This window comes from Augochlora pura, chromosome 10 (genome assembly GCF_028453695.1).
Source record: "Augochlora pura isolate Apur16 chromosome 10, APUR_v2.2.1, whole genome shotgun sequence".
Classification (NCBI taxonomy): Eukaryota; Metazoa; Arthropoda; class Insecta; order Hymenoptera; family Halictidae; genus Augochlora; species Augochlora pura.
This window is the reverse complement of record NC_135781.1, coordinates 14,238,641-14,249,337: the sequence shown is the minus strand read 5'-3', so window position 1 is coordinate 14,249,337 and position 10,697 is coordinate 14,238,641. Positions and strand designations below refer to the sequence as shown.

The 10,697-nt window shown below is 46.1% G+C and overlaps 1 long non-coding RNA gene across 1 annotated transcript in view; it reads left to right on the top strand.

The window, feature by feature from the left end:
• The first annotated feature begins 1,842 nt into the window (after positions 1 to 1,842).
• LOC144476251 (uncharacterized) overlaps positions 1,843 to 10,697 on the top strand; it is a 35,764-nt gene continuing 26,909 nt past the window's right edge. Inside the window, exons 1-2 of the long non-coding RNA XR_013494989.1 lie at positions 1,843 to 2,805; positions 5,157 to 5,197. This is a non-coding gene — a long non-coding RNA (uncharacterized LOC144476251). The remainder of the gene's footprint in view (positions 2,806 to 5,156; positions 5,198 to 10,697) is intronic.

The window sequence follows — 10,697 nt, the reverse complement described above, 5'->3', positions numbered from 1 at the left end:
TTGTAACATGTAAATGCAAGTAACGCGGTAACCGAAATGTTAATAGGTACAGCATAGCAAAAGAGCGAGGAGGTGTATTGCCGGCTGACTCGGGCTTTCGAAATAATTAAACCGAACCGTACCGCGGAATATGATAACTGGAGACTGCGGGTATCCGTGACGTTGGCCACATTAATAAATTAATTCGCGGTAATATAATTTATTTCGTATTTTTTAAAGAAACTTTCCCAAACTACAGTTGTCAATTGATTCCGCTCTAGGTACCTTGAAAGTCCATTTGTAAGGAGGCCAGGCAACGTGCGACTGCCTCGTAAAAATTAAATATATCCGCCAGAGCCCTGCGACAAAGAACGGTAATCGCATGAAAGTATTTAGCAGGAGGCGCCGCGCTTTTCACCGCTTTTCGCCTCGCGAATATTACTGGCGAGGCCTCCTAAAGCCTCCTCCCAGCCAGCAGGCGTTTCCGTGTTATTGGTAGGCGTGCGTTCACACGCCTCATTCTCGAACAGAACGAGACTGCCTCTAAGGAAAGAAATTCGGATTCAGTGCCGAAAGTGAGGCTTTTTCAACATTTTAAAAAATACCAAATAATCTATTTTACCAAAGGGGAAGTAATTATTATTTCAACGAGTTGAGAGATCGTTTTTCTAGAAGTATTTATTTTCAAGCACATTAACTTGATAATCATCATAAATTATATTTGTTTCACTGATTATACTTTCAGTCTTTTAAAATAGAATAAACCGATTACGGACAATTAAGATAAGAAAAATGTATAAAGTATAAGACGAGTTCAATTAAATAGTGTGTTATAGACACATTAATAGCTTTCACGTTCTATCTATTGGTGAATTGAACGAGACCGATCGTAATTACATAAGAAGGAATAGCATATGAGGCTAATTATAGGAAATATCGAAGATTGCAGTTTATAAGCTCTTCAAGAAGGATGTGAATCAACGCTCTTCCGAATTTATCAAATTTTGTCAGATCCGTTAATATCGTTATTGAAATTTCATAAACTAATGAATAATATAATATACTAATATAATAATAACTATTAATAAATTCATATAGGACATTCCAATTTCATTAAAAAAAATTTGCAGTTTCCATTCTTTATGATTTCGAATATCGAGGTATCTACGAATTTAGGTCAATTGCATCTCATTCCCAAAGTTGTAAACGCATATTTTAATAACTAAAGCGTAGGCTACATTGTTCAGTGTTCTTATTATTCCTATAATCTAGTTCTCCGAAGAAAATCTTTCCGTTATCAAATTTTGGTGACCGAAAGACTGATTACTTGCGCTTTGAGGGCGGGCGTGACGGGACCATCGCATCGCATCGCATCGCGGAGAGCTTCCCCTCGCGAGTAAGTTCTCGCAAGTAGTGCAGGCGAGCGGGTAGCCAGACTTTTTCTCGAAGCGAGTGAAAAGCGAGCGAGCAGGCGAGCGGGTGAACAGGCGAGCAGGCTGCGGCCGGAGGCGGGTACGCGATCGCGATCTTCCCCTCCTCGGTTGTGGCCGGCCCGACGGGTAGGGACGGCGCAAGCGCGTGATTGTCCCCCACCCCCAAGTCGGCGGATGCAGTGAGAGACGGAGCAAGCGGCCCGAAGCAGGACCGAGAATCAGTGAAGACAAACGAAGAGGTACGAGAGAAGCCGGTGGCGTGACAGAGAGGCGGACAGAAGGTTCCCCGCCGCCGCCGCCACCACAGCCGCCGCCACGGCTCCCATCGTCGCCGCCGCCGCCGCCACCACCGCTCTGCCCCTCCCGCCCTGTGCTCCCTTCTCCCCGCGGCACCCCTTCCCCTCGCCCCGCGCCCCGAGAGCGCAGTGTCGCGTCGAACCTCTCGCAGAGCGCGTCGCACGTCCGAGTACCGGCCGCCGCCCGTCATCAGTAGTCGCCGTACCGCGCAGCCACGTAACCTCTCACCTTCTCCTTAGTTTTTAGTAGTCAGTAGTAGGGGAGAGTGTGGAGAGAAAGAGGAGAGAGAGAGAGAGAGAACGAGCGATCGAGCGAAAAAATAGCGAAAGGGAGAAAGAAGTCACGCGACGAATAGGAAAAGTGCGGAAGAACAAGACGAATCTGCGAACCATCAAACACCAGAGAAACAGCGAGGAAAAACCAAGCGGAAAAGCTCGAAATACGGAGCCCGTGCGATCCGTAACAGCTCGTCGTACGTCGCACTCGTTGTCGTTGTCGTCGTCGTTGTCGTTCACCTGGCCTCTGTTTGTCGTCGTGGGACCAGCGCGAGGATACTTCGTCGAGCTGCTAAGTGTGATCGCGATACACCGTCGTACCACACACCGTCCACTGCCGTCGATAATCTTGAAAGCTCGACGCGTGTCGCGTGACAACCAAGTGCAGGCTAGCTTCCGAGCACCAGAACACCGGTGGACCCAGGCGACAGGTGAACGAGGGGGGAGAGGAGTGCAGGCGAGAGGAACGTGATCCAGTAGACGCCGCGGGGTGGCAGAGATCGCGTGAGAACGCGTGTCCCCTGACATCATCAGACGGGATCGACAGGCGAGTTGCGGTTGTTGCTGAACCGGTGCCGATCGTTCTCGCCCGGTAACGGTAACGAGCGCGGATCCACGAGAGCGTGAAACGAGTGGCGGCTATCGGCGAGATAGACCGGCTGCCGTTGCCACTGGCACTAGTGTTATCGTTGCCACTCGCAACCCCGGACACGCGAGAGCGTTGCTACAGCAACGAATCGTGCGTCGCGCGCCGCTATGGAGCCCCAAAACCAGGAAATCGTAGCGAGCGGCTCGCCAGCCGAGGTGCCGAATGATCCAGGGTACGAGACAACACTCTACAGGACATCCTGAATCCCATAAACAAAATATACAGACCATCCACTACAATCCACCACCACCAACAACGATCTCTTCGCGTGTCGTGGTTACCGAAAAAACGAGATCGGATACGAAAGGAAAGGGTATACGTATAGAGAAAACGAGAGGAGTAACGGCGTTTCCAAAGTGTGCTGATGATGCCCCGATCAATCGTCGATCTGGCCCTCGTGTTGTTCTTCTCGTCGCCTTGTGTTTTCTGTTGCCCTGCTCCCGTGCCGAGTGTTTGTTATGTTGCTGCTTCTTATACGGTTCCGATACATCATACGCCATCGGTGATACGAAACGTTGACCTCCGGGTGCGTTTTGGTGGTACCGCGACGGTCGTTTAGTTATTACCGCTCGTAAATCGTTCGGCCGATATCCTCCACCCGCCGTGGTTGTCGACGGCGTCGAGTTCCGCGGACCGCGTAGAGTGTTTATATTTGCCGGAGCGCGTGTATATGCGTGCCGCGGCGCTTTCCTCGAACCGGTGGCGCCTTCTTTCATCGCTTGACCGCCATCTCCCCCCCCCCCCCCCGATTCCAACCCCAACCCTCCCGAATAATCAAAACGCAGAATCTGAACGCGGGATCTGAATGGACCGGAGCAGGGGGTGTTCGGTTAACGTCTTTCTAATTTGCCCGCCAAAATGTTGCCGGGACGTTTGGTGAATATTCCGCGGATCGAAGGATACTAATTCCGTGGGAATTCTTCAGGGTCGCGTCCGCCACGTGGTCGGGGAAGGTCTGTCGGAAAGTTCCGAGGCATTTCTTGCCGCTATCTGTACGCCCCCTCGCATCGGGGAACGGTCAGGGCTCAACGTATTTTCCAGTCCGTTCGATCGTGACAACGTATGGTCAATGGTTTGTCCTATTAATTCTCCCTGAACCTATCAACGGGGTATAGTGCGGTAGCCTACTCCAGTTCTTCGTATCACGAAGACCTAAAGAGGGAAGAGGAGGCGCGCTGGGGCCGGTCGGGGGAGGACAGAGAAACAGGAATGCGTGGGCGAGGGGAATAGGTTATATCGTGCCGCGGAAAATCGATGTTCAAATGCCCCACCATGTGATTACGTCCGCGACGCGGGAGCGTTATCTTCGCGGATATAACGCTCGACTTCTTGCTCTATTGTAATATCCCTAACACGCCGGTCACGAGTTTCGTAGCACGATAAATTCGGAAAAGGCAATTTACGTTCGCAGTCGACTGTCGGAAAAGAAGTAGCTAACGGTAACGTTTCACGGATCCATTAGACTGAGAACCAGTCGGATGTGTTTACTACGACCGTTGACGTTCGGCCCAGCTGTTGCAGCTCTCGCGTAGTTTTTCGAGTAAAACCGGGAACGTTATTTGGCCTGTTAATCGCTTGAATCGCGTCTCCAAACATCTGGCAAAGGTGTTCGCGAGAAATTCGTCCTGTTCGTAGGTTCTCGGCGCTAGTTACTCGCAAGACTAACGAGGAAACATTAATCTCGCCATGCATCCTTAAAGAGCTCTTGCTGGAAGTCGAACGTACGATAGCGATAGCCGCGCACGCGAAGGCGCCGGTATCCAAAATGCATTTGCATTACGGCTACCATCGCTGCCTGTCTCTGCTGTCACGAGCACGCGAAAGTCAAGCCGGCGCGTAAAAGGTTTTATGATACCGATGACGATGGTGCTACTCGTAAACTGGCTAATAACTGCGATCCGGTACAGTAAACCGGTGCGGACCGGCAATGGGGGTGGCCAACGTAAACCGGAGGGGTTGATTCATAGTTCGGGCTAGGAACAAGTGACATTTTACACCGTTTTGTTGCGAGCGGTTTTATTAAACTCGACTGAATCGCGGTAGGTTTGTTTATGTACTTGTATCCTTCGACGCTGCGCGAGGCGGGTTTCTTTTGTGTTCGCCGCCCCTCGGCAAATAAAGAAGGCGCCTTCGGTTCCCGGGGAGAGAGAGGGCAACCTTTTATATTGTGTTCCTCGCGCGTGAATATGGTTTGGTTTATTTGTCCGCGACGATCGGAAATATCGTTATCGACGTGTCGCCGTGAGCCGAGGTTTCCGTTAACGAGGAAGGGTTGCAGATCTATCGCAGAAAGAAATATCAGAAAAATAGAAAGCATAATATTATCAGCCTTCGGGAGTTGTTCAGTTGTTGGTTGATGTGTGGTGACACCTGCCGTCAACAAACGGAGACTGCGCAGGGGGTTACGATACCGGAAGTTACCCTCTGCCGACAGTCCGCCCCTCGCCTTCCTTCATCATCTTCTGACGTCAACGCGACCCGATGCCGATGCCGATGCTGATGGATTCATCTTTCTTGTTCTAGGAAAATGTTCATCGGTGGTCTATCTTGGCAGACCAGTCCAGGTATGTGATCAATTTACCTTTGAACAATGGAGCCGCTCTTAATCATACCTTCCGCGCGGGCGCGTAGGTTGACGAGGAGCAGAGGCTGCGTCTAGATTTATGAACGCTATTTATTATTCAAACGTCGTCGCGTTTTCCTGTGTCGGTTCACTTCGAAATTGTTCGAAAACTGAATGGAATGCCGTGGAGCGCCGCGGAGCACTGTTGTTACACTATATTCGCCCGGCTTTATTAAAAGGAATCGAACACGTGGTCGTGACGTTCGTCTCATTAAAAAGTCACGCGAACAACTAGAGACATTTTAAAGAGACGAAGTGTCCACAATGCCACTTGTACCTATACCCAAATTTATTATTTATGCTCAAACTAGAGTGCTTTCGTATCATAGCGAAATCCACGTGCGGCTTATTGATCCCCTCCTCCCCCCCTTCATCGGTCTTTGAACTGCGGACTATGTTTTTACATATAAGCAGGCCTTTGTTTTCATTTGATCAACCGAACAGTTTCCGCTAGATTCTCTTTCAAATGCTAATTAAACGAGAAGTGTTGAGTGTTGAACTTCCGTGTCAAAAAAGGTCAGAAATCGAGATAGTTTATTTGACGTCAGCAATATTTGACAGTGAGTCGATTTTATGGAAAAGTACTTTTCCAGATCAATGACAAGATACAGAAGGCTCAATTCTAGTTACCAAAGTTTAATCAAATAGAACTTCTCTTTCTTTAATACTAGTTCTTAATTTAATAATAGTTCTTTTTTTTCTCGCTATACTATTATATCTTCCTAATTTTATTAGAATCTATAAAACGTAAGGATATTAAAAACGTAGTTGATATCATAGACCTTAACTTTTTAATTGTATATCAATCTAACAAAATGCTGCAATTTTTGTGAAATGGTTGAGGTTGTCTGCGTAGCAGTCAAAGCGATAATCATTTCTCCAAATTGATGAAATTCTCTCGACATTATCACATTCTCTCAGTCGTACCTTTTGAAATTGTGATTGTCACAATTGCGTAAAAGCCCGCAGTCCATCATTCAATTTCATAGATCCTAACGAAATTGGTACGTGCTACTGCATTGCAACAAAAATCATCAGGTACGACCGAGATTGCAGTCGCCGTGTTAATCGTTGCTTGTCGAAACGCGCTAAAGCCTTGGCTCGGTCGTAGCTCGCGGGCTCGGAGATGCTTTGTGCGATAATTATATAGCGTTTAAATTTTGGAGCGGCCCACCTTTTGCGTGTACTTTACCGTGAAATTACCGTTGCGTTCTAAAGGGCGAAAACCAGGTCGAAGGTAGAGGAGTTTGAGGGAAAATTATAAGAATGTATCCGAGGTGGGTAATACCTTGTTTCGTTGGTTCTCGCGCGAAAAGAACGTGCGTGGTCGAGGAGCCTGTGCGATGGGAAGGTGCAAATTCGGGGCGTTCCTTTGGTCGAACTGGCTCGCGTGTTCGAGCGTTCGAGTTAGCAGTCCTTTTATCTTCGTTAAGAGACTCGTGCCGTGCTGAGAGAGACAGAGAGGGCGAGGCCGAATGATAAAGAAAGGGAGACGGTGGGGAGAGAAAGAAAAAAAATAGCTCGACAGGAGAAGCTGGAACGCGGAACGATAATCGGGCCGCGGCGAAATGGCCTCAAGACGTCACGTGCGTCTCGAAAGCCGGCGAGACGTTGGAGGAAAAATGGGCCTGCATAAAGCGTGCTCGTATCGCATTGTAATAAGATTAACAGGAATAATTGATAGAGTGACCTGCAGCTCTCGCTGCTCGAGAGGTTCGCGTGCCAACATTTCGATTATCCCTCGTTAGCGATCGGTAAAATGCCGGTACATTGTGTTCCGCGTAGAAATAATCTAGTCGAATCTCGAAAGTAGAGTCGAGGAAATCCGATTTTTCGTTCGAAGCGATCGATTCGATAATCGGTCGAACGAAATAATGTTACGGATCGGCAACGAGTCGAGGAAACGTCGAGAAATGGTCGGGCGAAAATAGTTCGTACATCGGAAGATAAGATTGAGTCGCCGATGAGTGAAAATTGTAGATAGATCGCTGCCTCATTGTCAAAGTTCAGGAGGTCGAACCGGCAGTCGGCTTGACGCAGCAGCGCATTCAGCGAAGTAGTTCACGTAGAAGCTATTCCATTGAAAGCTTAATTCTGCGACTGGTCCGGTGTAGATATTAATAAATTATCCGACGTTCGCGCAGAAGTGATTTCCATTCACGGTCGACTAACCTCGAGGCGGAATTAATGATGCAATGTTTCACCGGGTCCACGCGTTTCCCGATCGGCTCCAATTAAAGGGTTTCTCCTCTCTCACTCTCCCTCGCACCCCTTCTGTTCCCGCTCTCCTTCTCACTCCGAGCTGAATTATTCAATTATAGGAAAGAATGTCCGGCCGTCGCGTCGTCACGCGAAATCCGTCGGTGAAATGCATGTTAAATTACGTGACGTTTAATTAACCTTTCAAACGCAGTCGAAAGTAACGCCGCGCGAGTTCTGTTTCTTCGAGTCAATTGCTTTTATTTCGTTGTTGAGTTCTCACTTTCGCGGTCGAACTTTTCCGTTTTTCCCGTGAAAATGCCGGCGTTTCACGCGACGCACTCAATTTACCTCGAAAGGGAAACGCGGCATTGGCTTAAGAAGAGACGGAACGATTTAAATCGGACGGTCACGAATTAAGCCATTTTTCCGTGAACCGAATTAAAATAATCGTTCTGCAGCCAACAGCGTCCAGTATCAATACTCCGTAGAAACGTCGTCGCTACTCGGATATTGACAATCGACTCCGTGGAATTTTCTTACCTTGCCGTTTGCGTTTTTGTGATATCTAATCGGACGAGCGCGTGACAGGTTACCAGCGACCATGATGGCGCAAACATCACCGTGCTCAGATCCATTCTAATGTGCTCAATTCGGCGACCGCGTTTGGTACCGTGTGCGAAATCGTTTACGCGGTTGATACGCTATCGCGGAAGTTTCGCGTTACACATCGACCTCAGATGCGGCGCTATAAAAACTGTGAGTTAATGCAATTTCAAGTCATCGATACTTTCGGTCCACCGAAAACTCCAACCTCTTATCCCCAATCACCTAGATCGTCCACTTTATGCATTCATGGTAACAATGAGTAGATCGAATGTAAAACATGTAAAACATTTGGAGAATTTCCAAGTGCTTTTCAATTATTTCCAGCTCACTGAAATCGTTCTGAGAAAGGTTAATTGTTTATGCGGTTTCTGCATCTTATAAATGATACAGACAATTCTTATAACGCATTAAAGTCCGCAATTTAATGGCTACGATTCATGATGCAATTTTTGAGATGGCCGAAGTTTGAGCGTTACCAGTGTTCTCAAGGATATAAATACATATATTCTTACCGAATTGACGATAATGATCTATGCTAGTCCTGGATAAATATTTCTTTGCATTAAGGAGACAATAAATTAAGGAGACAATTGTATAATTTATTATACAAGACGGAATAATGTAGTGTGACCACAACCGATCATACAATCATTTACTTTACTTTAAATGATGTGAGGAACGTTGCAAACAGAGTTTTATCGATTTTGAAAGAATATCATGCTAGACGAATTGATCTTATGGCAACTCTTTTTGAGTATTATTTCGATCAACGGTATTTTTTACAATACCTGTTTAAACTATTTTCCTCATCATTCCTGTCGCGAGGAAAATATTTCGGTGTTCGTTAAAAGTATTTGTCATCAAGTTCAGAAAAAAGCAAAACAACATTTACAGAATGATCACAGAGTGGTAATTCTACATTTAAAAATAAGACAAAATGTAGAAATACTTTTTTATTGGAAGCTCCAATTTCGAGAAAAATTTTGCTAATCAAAAATAATACTACTGAATTGGGCTAACCTTCGCACGTCTGGTCATGATGTACCAAATCTACTTCTTGACACACTACAAGTCACGCGAACTCGGTGCATTTTTCAACGCATCTTTCTCGGAAACGCAGCTTTAAATGCAAAATTGTTATTGTTTCTTCGACCTGGTTTTGCACGTAGACCGTTTCTTCTTTCGATTGCAGCAGCAGTTACCGACTACCCTGTATAGAAAGCGTCGATGTCCGCGAAAGCAATGGCTCATTTGGTCTGTCTCTAACGTTGTCAGATGAAAGGAGGTAGTTTTTGCTGTCACCAAACCGCATTCCACGGTATGCGAATTTTTCAGCGATTCGCGGATAAAGAAATCTCGAGAAGCGTCCTGAATACGCACTGTAAAGTCATTCACGGCGAAAGGAAGCGAAAAAAGTGTAACGGTGCGCGAGAGAATCTATTTCAGACTTTCTTACGTGCTCCATAATCTGGAACACAATGAGGTGCGCGCCCGTTCTCGGTCGCGGAGCTCACATTTTGGGAACGAGCGCTGTCTTTATCCAGATTACGTGTTGTCAGAATAGTTTTCGTAACTCTGCGGTGTCAGGGTCGGGGCGGGGAAAACATCTCTTGGAAAAAGAATAAAGAGGAACGAAGGCGGAGTAGGCTCATTAGCGTTATTTGCCGTCGTTACGTAAGCCTTGTAACTTGGTCTTGCTCCCCTCCCCCATTCTCTCTCTCTCTCTCTCTCTCTCTCTCTTTCTTTCTCTTCCTCTCCCTCTTCCTCGTTCGCTGTTCTTTTGTTTTCGCATTGTCAGTCGTCACTGCGAGTCGATTCCACACGACCGACGAGAGGACTCGTCTCAAGAAGATCCGGCTGTTTCCGTTTTTCTCGTGCCACGTGTCCACCGTGCTCGTCTCATTAAGGTCGCTACGAACGATTCTTCCTTGCAATTGAATCTACGCGCGGTCCTCGCGGACATGAGGCTTTCGAGGTGTGGAAATTTCGAAGTTACACAGTAGTACGACGAAAAATTTCTGCTGAAACACCACGAGTTCTGGAGATTTTATAAAAACGTTCTCAGTGACAATGAATATTACGCATTTCGTGGATCATATAGTAATATCAGCTTAACATTGTTCCATATAGGAGAGAATGAGGTAATTACGTTCAACATGTAGTGATGGTGAACATTGTTATTACGAAATGCTACTTCCAAAAATTGCCACTTCTTTTGTAAAGTTTTGCTCGCGCAACATAGGTGCAAGTAATTGTTAGACTTTCCTTGCAATATAAATGTATTGAACTATAGCCCTGTCATTCAGATATAGAATTATAACGTCATGTAATGTAAATATGTTTACTCCCTGTTATTTATATTAACTTTTAATGAATAATGCATGTGCGGATAATGGCGATAGCCTTGAAAAATGTTCAATAATAAAATAACAGGAAAAGATACAAAACAATTAGAAAAAGGACGAGGAAATAAAATTAAAAGCAGTGTTAAGAATAAATAGATACTACTGTTCGTTCACAAGAAGATGGCACAGAGAAACTTGTAGGGATCTATTCTACTACACACGGACTATATACATACGTAATATATATTATAGTATAATTATATATAATTATATATAAAATATAAAATT